The sequence below is a fragment of the Embiotoca jacksoni genome, unplaced genomic scaffold (assembly GCF_022577435.1).
Source record: "Embiotoca jacksoni isolate LCO1_2020_lvr unplaced genomic scaffold, fEmbJac1.0.p SCAF_30, whole genome shotgun sequence".
NCBI lineage: Eukaryota > Metazoa > Chordata > Actinopteri > Embiotocidae > Embiotoca > Embiotoca jacksoni.
In genome coordinates, this window is record NW_027185382.1 from 5,813,768 (window position 1) to 5,814,286 (window position 519).

Sequence of the window (519 nt, forward strand, 5' to 3'; positions counted from 1 at the left end):
TTTCTCCACTTCCAGCTGGAAGAAAACAGAGTTCAGTGTTTTAGTGTTAAATGAATGGGATTGTAAAGCTCTTATTTTGAAGGCATATGGAGTCTTTGCATTCTTTATTACAGTCACAGACTGTCTGACTGATGATTGATTGATTGATTGATTGATTGATTGTTTGTTTTCCTGCTGGCCGCCTCCCGTCACTGGTCTATTTAAAATCGGATCGGCGGTGAGGTCGTGTGGCGGTCGGAGCGTCTGATTGGCCTCCAGGAACGTCTGCGTTTTCACACTTCCTGTTGAGAGCGACAAGCGGCGCCTCAGCTGCCATCTGTGTTTAGACCCCCACTGAGGATGATGATGATGATGAAGCCTGAGGGATGCTGCGGTCCACCTGACCTTCACACTCTTTTATCCTGAAAATCCACACTAACACTTGTGTTGTCGGGCAGGCCCCCCCCCCCCCCCCCCCCCCCCCCCCCCCCGATCAAGCCAAGGAGAGACTGCAGAGGAACATCTGGGACCGCAGCTGTC

General features: G+C 51.4%; 1 protein-coding gene across 1 annotated transcript in view; it reads left to right on the top strand.

Annotated features, from left to right (window-relative positions):
- dph3 (diphthamide biosynthesis 3) overlaps positions 1-132 on the top strand; it is a 2,312-nt gene extending 2,180 nt beyond the window's left edge. Inside the window, exon 3 of the mRNA XM_069163975.1 lies at positions 1-132. This exon is cut by the window's left edge and continues 1,074 nt beyond it. The gene's annotated coding sequence lies outside the window, so the exon portion shown is untranslated.
- The last annotated feature ends 387 nt before the right edge of the window (positions 133-519 follow it).